Source organism: Boleophthalmus pectinirostris, unplaced genomic scaffold (assembly GCF_026225935.1).
Source record: "Boleophthalmus pectinirostris isolate CB_2022bp ecotype Guang Dong unplaced genomic scaffold, ASM2622593v1 HiC_scaffold_22, whole genome shotgun sequence".
In the NCBI taxonomy this organism is placed as follows: Eukaryota; Metazoa; Chordata; class Actinopteri; order Gobiiformes; family Gobiidae; genus Boleophthalmus; species Boleophthalmus pectinirostris.
This window is the reverse complement of record NW_026571190.1, coordinates 35,679,648-35,690,148: the sequence shown is the minus strand read 5'-3', so window position 1 is coordinate 35,690,148 and position 10,501 is coordinate 35,679,648.

Genomic DNA, 10,501 nt, shown 5'->3' with positions numbered 1-10,501 from the left:
GGTCAACCACCATCACTGTCCATCAGCATCACATCCGCTTTATTATGAGACTGCCCCGGCGCGCGCACAGAAGACTAGCCCAGGTGTGAGATGTATAATCGATATCCAGCGGCTTTATGAATATGGTAATGCGGCCGGCGGGGAGACAGGCGCGTGGCAGGCTACAGCAGCTCATGCAGATGTGACTCCCAGAGGGGCCCGGAGCAAATGAGGTGTGCCCGCCCGGCGCCCGCTATATGCCACTTTCATCTGGCTGCAGGAATAACAGCGCAGCCCAACTGTACGTCCAATCCATCAAGTGCGTGTCTGCGGGTGGGAGGGCAGAGGGGTAATTTATTAGCATGTGAGCGAGCTAGGTGATTCCTCCAGAACGCCAGAGTTAATTAATGTAAGGGGAGTTCAATCGTCCGATTTGGAGCTGATCATTTAGCCCGTTTCTCTCGATGGGAGCTCCTCATCAGATTCTCTCCGCAGAGCGTGTGAATGGCTCCACACGGGAGACAAAGATTATGAGTAATATATGAGCGTAAACAAACCGGCGAAATGACAGCCGTTTAAGGAGGCCGTTTTAGAAGCAAAAACACATGATTAATGGATCTATTTATCTGCTTATCCACTTAAAGAGAACATTTAGTTAGGCTTTCTTACCAGTAAACTTAGTGATTAGAAAATAGTATCAAACGACCACAGTTCAAACCATAAACAGTATTTGTGTAATATTATATACCGTATTTTTCAGGTTTTAGACGCGTTCTTAAGCCTTCAACCCCATCAAAAAACAGCCGTGCACCCCGCGATCCAGAGCGCCCTATACACGAATCCACTCAGGTGTCCCAGCACGACTTCAGTAAACTACAAAGCCGCACCACCCGCAGCGCACGCAAACACACACGGAGCAGACAGTGACCGCACAGCGAAAAACACCCGCAGCCACACTCATCACTCCACGCCGACGAGGAACGGAACGGAGGAAAAAGCGAGTGCAATGTGCCACTTCTAGACACAACTGAACAACTGAGTCACTGCGAACACGCCGACAATCCAGCGATCCCAGACAGCACCCTCCCTACGCACAGTGTTGGGAAGGTGACTTTTAAAATGTATTCCCCTACAGATTACAGATTACATACCCCAAAATGTAGTTTGTAACGGAATCCATTAAGTTATTTAAGGTGAGTAACGTAATCTGAATACTTTGGATTATTTGATTTGCTGTAGAGAAGCAAAGACGAGGATATCGTAACATAAGACGTTTTGTCTGATAAAAGATAATAAAAAGCCCAGACTTTACTGAACAGTATTAAAAATATTATTGATAGAAGACGAGAAGACATGGTCCACGCAGCATGGTTTAGTCCTGTTAAATCCTCGTTTAGTCCTGGTTTAGACCTGGTTTAGATGTAGTTTAGACCTGGTTTTAGTCCTGTTTTAGACCTGGTTTAGATCTAGATTTAAACCAGGACTAAAATCAGGTCTAAACCTGGTTTAGTCCAGGTTTAGACTTGGTTTAGTTTCCGGCAATGAATGGAATTACCAAAAAAAAAAGAAAAGGGATATAGCCCAAAATGCGAAAAATACCTCTGTGTAATCCATTTATTTCAACAAAGTAACTGTAATCCAATTACCACTCACTGAAGCAGTAACTGTAACTGAATACAGTTACTCATAATTTGTACTCTGATTACGTAACTCTGGTACATGTAATCTGTTACTCCCCAACACTGCCTACGCACCACAATTGAACAAAGCCGAGAGTCACCGTGAACGTGCCAAACAAAGTCCCATTGACCCATCCAACTGTTGTTTCAGTGTCTGGTGCAGTTTATTTGTGAAAAAAAGTTCAAAAATAGACCATTTAATGACAGTGCGTCTTATAATCCAGAGCGCCTAACAGCCTGGAAAATACGGTACTATATTTTATTATATTTATTTACTCTACTCAAGGCAGCTGCACAAATAATCTCAAGAAAAAAGCTGCTCTGTCTGCACATGATTCAGCCGTTTTCTAATAAAGTCCTTGGGCGGCGTAACAGAGAAGAACAGAAATAACTACAATACTTATAATCATTATATATTACGATCAGTTATATCCCAGCTCTCACACTTCATCCTTCATCAACCAAAACCTAAAATCCTCCAGCTGAGGTCCGGACCAATCCAAGCTCAGGATCTTGAGATGGGACTGTGGCGCACACTGCTCCTCACAGGTTTCCACAGCGGCATCGAAGAATGGGTCAATACAGTGACCTTAATAATACATAATAGGCCTACTTTTTATAATAAAATAACATTCAGTAGTCACAGTTGGTTTCATGCTATTTTGGACTCCTTTCACAGTAACCCGCCTTGGATTTCAACTGAACAGGGGAAGAAATTGCCCAATTTCATTTAAATTCAAAGGGACATGTCTAAAAAAGGCAGAAACCTGTGAGTCCTAGTTCGCATACTGTTTCATTCACACATATCTGAGTAATCCTTTATTATTTGTTTACAGCATTCAAACCGCTCTGTTCCACCTTGTGATGTTATGAAATGGTAGTTTTCAACTTAACAGCTACCCTTTAACGTTGGTTCAGAACAGACTGGCCTTTCCAGGGCTGAAATGATCCAAACAATTCTAGTGTAGGTGTATGGATTTTAAAACCATAGTATTATCAAATGACCTCATGTTCTGTTTGATCAAAAGACTTCAGCCGAACTGTACAGGGTTTGTCTGTTAAACATGTATGAATGAAACAAAAACACATGTTTTCAAAGAGGAATCAACATTAATTAAATAATTTAATTAATCACTGCATTTTATATAGCGCCTTTCAAGATTCTCAAAGAGCTTTACAGAGCATTATTCATTCACTCAACACTCAGTGGTGGTGGTTACTATTGTACTATTACACAGCTGCCCTGCCCAGTCTGACGGAAGTGAGGCTGCCAATCTGAGCCATCAGCCCCTCTCACACACACACCATTCTCATTCTAGGCAATGTTTGTGATGTGTCTTGCCTAAGGACACAACAACAGTTTTTGCCACTGGCGCCCCCTGTGGCACCTGATTTTCCCAGTGGTCTCCCATCCAAGTAGCCAGGCTGGCGCCACCTAGTGCCTCTGCTCAATTTCATTTCTGTCCAGTGACTAGGTCAGGAATCAAAATTCAATAGACGGTTTGAAAAAACCCTGGAAGTGCAAATTCGCTGGCACCAGCCAATCAATGAAGAGTAATTTATTCAGTGTTAACGATTCCTGAGAACGAGGATTCAAAGTCAGAATAAAAAGAATGTTCGGTGAATTTCATCAAGGGGAAAGACTTTATTGTCCTTCTTCCTACGCGGTCTGGGAAAAGCTTAATGTACCAGTTAGGTCTGTTAGCGGTGCATTATATACATCACGAGCCTACCGTCGAGCGAACGAAATCTAAGGCTGCGAGGTCAGATGGTTTGTACAAAGTTAAACGAAGTAAAACTTAGTAAAACTGGCTGATGAAACAGGCTACCATCCAACTACCAGGCTTTGACTTTCTTAGCTTCTGAGATCTGACGGGACCAGTCTTTGACAAGCCACAAAATATCAACATTTTAACAGATATCATAAAACAGCCTAATATGGACCCTTTAACGTACAGAGGAATAAACTGCCTGCCTGACGATGACGATTTAACCCAAGCCCAGCCTCCACTGTCTCTCACCGGGGACTCGTATCACTCACTCTCCGAGGGGCGTGTAAATGGGAACACATGGGATTCTACTGATTCCTGACTACACAAGAAGTGATTGCGTTGAAATGCGGTCATTTACTACATTGTGTCCAAATGAAATTCAAACAGCTCCGCTAAAAAAATGAAGCAATTCCACCACAAAGCCGGGATAAAGCTCTCACAGTGGGTACAGTGCATGCGCCTAATCACTGCTGCTTATCCTCTTCATGAATAGAAATTACATGGAGAAAGAGGGGCCTCGGAGCGCTGCCTGTTTGTGAATATGTCTCTGAAATGCAGCTGCCGATGAGTTCTTACATCTCTGACTGACAATGAATGGCTATCACAGTCATACAAGCCACTTATAAAGACGGTTGGTACATTTTCACGGACATAGGAGTCAGACTTTGCTTGTTAATAGTCTGAGTACGACACAGAACAGGTTAGATAAGTCAGGACTGAACCATGATGTATATTTTCTATATTTTTAAACGTTTTACTGTCAAGTTGAATGCCTTTCCCAATTGTAGAACACCGTGTAGCTGTCCTTAGGTGAAAACAGTATAGTTATAATGTTGATACTTCATCGAAAGTTGTTCTTTTAAAAAATTGTTGTCCTCCCTCAACTCCTTTATTTTTTCATTTTGAAATTCCAGTTTCATTTCTAACATTTTAATTTCTTCCAATTTTCTTTGGTTTCTTAATGATGCTGTTGGGGCAATGGGAACACCTAAAACACATAAATAAATTAGTATAAAGCTAATTACTCTACATTTTTCAAAAAAAAAAAAAAAAAAGATAACGGCCGTTCCCCTTTTCCCGAACCAAACTCCTGCTCCTAATATCCAATGTGGAGTGTACGACTGCGTACATTGTGTCATAAGCACAGTGGTTCCCAACCTTTTCTGCGCCACAGACCGGTTTTATGTCAATATTTCGCTCTTTTCGAACTGAGCTAGCCCGCAAAGTGAAGGGCAAGCGGGTCTGCGGCTGATGACGTCATCAACACTAATGTTTCTTTCCATTATAAAATCACACTTAAAAAAAATAAAATAAATCTAAATATTATTTAAGTATAGCACCTTAATGTTACCTATATTAAGGTAAAACTCTAAAAATTAAATACAAAATTTTATTGAATTAATTTGAGACGAATAGACGTCACACTAGAGTCAGAGAAGAGGAAAATGAGCGGGAATTCCTCGTTACGCATGCGCAACTGCGTACTGCGCCATCAAGTGGGTTCGAATCAGGGAATCAGACTGGAATCAATTTTTCTCATACCGTATATCCAACAGTGAGCCGATTCACACGCCTTAAGAGATTTTTTAATTGTGAGATGACTAAAAGAAGGACATTAAAACTCATCCAGTGGCTCCAAAGGAAAAAACTTTTGAAAAGTAAGATGAAATGCAGAAGCTGCCATCGGAATATGACACTGAAAGCAAGATGCAACACTGGAGATCGCTATGCCTGGTAAGTTTAGTAACTTTATTGTTTAATGGTTTAATCCTCCTCGCACCTAGTTACTTGACAGTGTGGCATCGCTGAGAGGAGAGTAAGTAACCCCAAGAGCGAAACTTTTGGATCAACATTGATGCTCTGGAAATTAGTCTATATCTTATAATGAAATATATTACATATTTAATTGGGCCAATTTAAAGTTTAATTATGTCAGAATGCAAGATACATAAAAGTCTGTTTCGTTAGTTAAAAATCCTTTAAATTGATTTAAAAAGTTCAGTCTGTAGGCAACAGAAGCAAGCGCACGGGAAGAGCACAAATACATTTTTTGGCTTACTGGCCAAAAAAGTTGGGTGACAACCATTTATTTATCATGTTTCTAATATTTGTTCTTTCTTAATAGGATATGTCACCATGCTATGCATTTGGGGAGACCAAAGCAGCTATCCATCAGACACAAATCTATATTTTCAAGGTCAAAATTATCACTGAGGAAGTGGATGCATTTCATTTTCAGGTTGGTAAACTTGATGACAGCAAACAATAATATAGGCTATTGTTGTTATTTTAAAATTTCATTATTGTATAATGTAATATTGATCTAAAACTGGGAGGCAAAAAGGAGATATAATTTGCTAAATTATCTGATTACATAGGTCTAATGTTTTCCCTGGACCTGTTTCTGTTATTAAGCCCTTTTCAATTAATAATCAATGTTGTTTACAATTATAAATGTAAGAATTAATTATTTACATTGGTGGTACATTTAGCAAATTTCCATGAAAACAAACAAATATTTAAACATTGCATTTAATATTTACAGATATCGTTAGAAATCGTGACAAATTAATTTGTGATAAAAATTCATAGTTATAAGTTTTATTAGGAACTCTGTAATTCAAATGAAACACTTAATTGCATTTTTTATTAAACCAATAGTTTGGATGTGATACATGTGTTTTATGTTTATTTAACAAATTCTACACAAAAAATATTTGCATACTAAACATAGGCTCCACTGGCTTTCAGCCTATGGTCCAAAGCTAGACTTTTTTTATTTTATTTTTTTTAAGAACAGGTACAAGCACAGGGTGGACAGGGACAGGTGTAGGTGTTATGTTCATTCAACTCGAAACCTGGAAAATTTTTAAGTATTACACAAACTTGCACGAATCAGCCAAAATATAACTTATGACATGGTTCAAGTCAAGTCAAATTAGCCAAATATGTGCTTGTTAATTTCAATATTTTTGTATGTATTTTTAGATTTTGTCAAGGATTAAGGCTAAGACAAATAGACATGATGGATGACTCAGTGGCTGCCAGTTCAGCAACACTTACAAGAATGGCCAAAAAAATAAGAGATGTGTGTTGGACAGCAATGCAAAAGCTGAGGAGACAAACTGGCCAGATGATTGGAGGAAGAAGAGAATTTGTAGCAATAGATGAAAGCTATTTTCGACACAAACGAAAGGTAAGCTTAAGACAATGGTTCATGTAATCTAACAATCTAATATAATCCTTTTAAATATTTGTTTTTTTGTTGCAGTACGGAAAGGGCAGAATGGCCGGTGGATGGAAGAGGAAGAGATGGGTATTTGGAATGTTGGGTGTGCAAAATAATGGTGAAAGGAAGCCAGTTCTACGGCTTGTAGAACGCAGATCAAGGAAGCATTTAGTCCCCATCATTGCTCGGCATGTGAGAGTAGGCTCGTCTGTTATCAGTGACGAATGGCGAGCATATCGGATTTTGCCTCAGTTGGGATACCACCATTACACAGTTAACCACAGCAGGAGTTGGGTAGATCCAAACACAGGTGCCCATACGCAACATATTGAGAGGGCATGGCGCTCTTACAAAGAGCAGGTCTGGAATAGAACAGATAATTTGTTATCTGAGCACATTGCTGTAATTGAGTGGATGGAATGGCTGGCCAGAAAACATGTTGATGGGCCATTAGGAAGGTTGATCTATGATATAGGGAAACAATTCAAGTGATCTGTAGAACCTTGTGGTTATCATTGTGGTTTCTTGATGTTTATTTATCTTTTTTTTTTTTTTTCAAATTAATATTTGAAACATTTGGGATTAAAATCTGTAACATTCTCTTGCCCATACATGGCCCAGAATCGGTCTGATGCAGAATAAGCCCTTCTTTCAGTACCAATGGTTTCCACTACAAGCCTGTACAAAAATACAGGACATTGAAATAACTGTACTGGCCTATAGGGGCAACCACTGGTACCGAAAGAAGGGCTTACCCTCCATCAGGCTGGGGGATGTACGGGTACATGACTATAAATGTGCCTTTAATGCTTTTAGGTTCCATTTAAAAAGGTTCCAAAAAAAAACAATAAAAACCCTATTTGATAGGTGTTTTACAGTTTTAATGTATTCATTTCATTCATTTACCTTTTTAAATGTGACGTTAAAACTTTATTGTTATGTTATAGTTTTTTTGTTTTATTTTTAATTAGTTGATGGCTAGATTTGTTTTTTTTTACTCACTAAGTTATTTGAAACCTTTAAAAGAAAAAGAGTTCACAAACCAGAATACTGACACTGTGTTTGTAAATGTTCTGAAAATTATTTGAATACACATCTTGATGTTTTATATCCATGTTTGTTGGCTTATTTTTTTATGTCGTGTTGATTCTCACCGCTGCTGAAGTTAAATTCAGGGGGAAATGAGTCAAGACACTCCAGGCTTAGATAATGGCTCGTATAGTACCTTAACAAATCCTTAATTAAGTCCAAACAGTCTTCACTTTAGAAAAGTTTACAAAAAAGTATTAACTACTGGTTGAACTAATCATCAATTAATGGTGTTACTTAGACATTTGTTAATCATTATCACATTCCTAAATAATCTGAAAATGTGATTGTTTCTCTGGAATTTGACCAACCTTAACAAATGATTAATAAAGCATAATTAGTCTTCACTTTAGAAAAGCTCTCAAAAAGACTTAACTAACAGATAATAGCTGCCTGAATTATCATTGCATTGATTTATTAGTAAATCATTGTCTCATAGCTTACTAATCATCAATAAATGCTCAAATTTGTACTTAACTATACATTTACAAATGCACACACAAATGCTGAGTTCATGAGTAATTAAGTGTGAAATAATTATGAGTAACTATTTAGAGCACAGGCGAATTAAGTGGAAGTTAAGTGCTAATTAAGGTAGTAATTAAGTAGTTACTAAGTGTGACTCATGATTAATTAAGTCTTAGTTCATTATGAATTCAGTCTTTGTTCATGCTTTATTAAGGCTAAATAAGCTGTAGTTATTATAAAGTGTTACCAAAATAAAATTTAAATAATAAATACAAGTCCATGACTAACTAATCCACCTGTCAATCACGCCCATCTGAACTCATAAGCCCGATGCCAAGATCACAGATTTGTTTGTACATTCTTAAAGAAGCGTGTATTCTTGTCTGGCAAGGATAATATTTGCCTGACCAGCCAGTCCCTCCTACAGTCTGTTCAGATGCAGAATGGTCTGGAACAGGCCCACAAACTGCATCAAGCAACCGTCCCAGCCACAGTCATGAATTTGTAGCACAACTCCTCTCAAATGTTGTAAATCATTTCTTTCACATGAGATAACAAGAGGTTTAGAGCTTTGCGTGTTTATTCTGCAGAAGTATGCGTTGGATTATAATGTCTTCTACCCGTCAAAAGTTTTAGAACACCCACATTTTTCCAGTTATTTATTGCAAGTCATCAGAAGAAAAAAAAAAAAAAAAGATAAAAGATACAAAACACAAGTCCAAGCTCTGCCAAAACTGTGTCCAGCACAGTTTTCAGACTTAAACCCCATCGAGCTGGTTTGGGATGAACTGGACAGAAGAGTGAAAGCCAAAAAACCTACAAGTGCCACACATTTATGGGAACTTCTGCAACAGACTTGGGAAGAACTTTCTGAACAATATTATAACACAATATTAATATATTTCTATTGTAGAAAGAACGAGCCACGAGTGTGTTCAGCTGTTATATCTGCCAAAGGTGGACACTTTCATGAATCAAAAGTTTAGAATATGTTTTGGTCAAAAGTAAACTGTAAAAAACTAGAAAAACTGTGGTGTTTCAAACTTTTGACCGATAGTGTACATATTTAGGCTGTGTTTTTCTGTCATATGATAATACAGGAAGTGCTCCACTGTGTTTTTAATCTTTGTTTTAACGTGAACGGACTATGCATTTCTCTGATTGCCGTAAGCCATTCATCAGTCACACCCAATGGAAATCAGAGGCAGGATATATGGCTCCAGACCCACACGTCTTTGTCAAATTTTATGTTGTAAGTGTGTGGTTTTGGCAGGTCAGGAAAGGATATTATGACCTGCAATCACATTTGATCAAGGAAAGAAATATATACATAAATACTATATAATAATAAGATAATACAAGCTTTAATTAAAGGATTGTTGCATATTCCCAGTACTAGAATATGTTGATTTTTCTCAATTATCAATCCGTAATTAAAAGTTAAAGGTCCTATATTAGGCAAAATGAACTTGGACCTGGAGTTGTGTTTTGTTTTATTCACACATGTTTGAATAACCCTTTATTTTTAGTCTGTTTACATCCCCAAAGCTTAAAATGCTCTGTTCCACCTTGTGACGTCATGAAATGGTAATTTTCAGGTTAAGAGCTTTACCTTTTACCTTTAGTTCAGTAAAGATGAAATTATCCAAATGATTCTAGAGGAAGTGTATGGGGTTTAAAAACACAGTGGAGCACTTCCTGTAATATGGCAATCCAAACTTGAATAATAACAATAATAATGATCATTTTCAGTGTTTTAAACGTCATTTCAATAAATAGTAAATACAGTGGGACTTGAAAGACACATATTTTGTTGTAATGGTTTGTAATGACTTTCAATTGTGGGATATTTCAATGTCTACATATCACGTTATTTTTTTCTCTCATGAGGTGGATTACCAAAACACTCCATCCATTTGCTCCTGGTCCGGTCCTTCCGTCAAATTTCAGAACCCTTTGTGGCCCATGATTCAAAAAAGTTTGCCGACCCCTGATCTAGAATCTAAGAGCCACGGAGGATTAAACCGACACTTCCCCATGATCCATCCAACATCTTCTTCCACTGTTCTGATTGTTTACTCATTGCTGCCAGTGCCAGAAACCAAAATATTGTTTGCGGATTGTTCTTTTTTTTCCCCTCCCTCCATTTAACATTGCACTGCGGTCTGGTTGAGTACACAAAAAAATAGGCTAATGAAATTTAAGACGTTTGTGAAAAAAATAAGACTTGAAGGACATAATTTAAGACTTTTTGAGGCCTTACTTAAAGGTTGTATAGAGGATTT